Below are 654 nucleotides of genomic sequence, written 5' to 3' on the forward strand. Positions count from 1 at the left end.
TGTTATAATTACATATTATCGTTACTATTATACTACTACTGAAAGAACCAAGCAGGGAATGCTAGAGAGGGCAGCAGCAGCAGCAGCAGCAGCAGCAGCAGGAACAGCAGGCCCCCACACGCGATGAATCGATAGCCACTTTGTCCGTAAACATACGGTGGCCCCCAAAAGAATATAGAGGGGCCTCTTGTTTGTTTCTAAACTACGTTGCATGCATGCAGAGCACGCACAGTCTGCACAGCATGCCCGCGGTGTACATACACCGCAAAAAAAGGGGGTTTGGGGCCCTAGAACAACTGCATTCAGTACACAGCCGAAGGCACACTCATTGTTTTTAACTCTGAAGGAACACTTCATTCCTTTCCTCAAACCATAAACCCTAAACCCTAAACCCTAAACCCTAGCGGGGGTTTTAGGGTTTTGGTTGTGAATTATGCCGCCGCGGGGAGAGAGATATGTTTAGTTTGTCAGAGGCCAACTCCATCAGATCAGCAAACAACTCAGTACCCTTGCTGCTGTCTGTCCCCCCCTGGGGGCCCCCTTGGGGGCCCCCCTGGGGGCCCCCCTGAGTATCTCCTTGTAGGGGGGCTCTATGGAGGCACTGCCCGCTGGAGCTTGAGCTGCTGCTGCCTCGATGCTGCTGCTGCTGTTGCT

Source organism: Eimeria mitis, genomic scaffold (assembly GCF_000499745.2).
Source record: "Eimeria mitis Houghton genomic scaffold, Emh_scaff1094, whole genome shotgun sequence".
In the NCBI taxonomy this organism is placed as follows: domain Eukaryota; phylum Apicomplexa; class Conoidasida; order Eucoccidiorida; family Eimeriidae; genus Eimeria; species Eimeria mitis.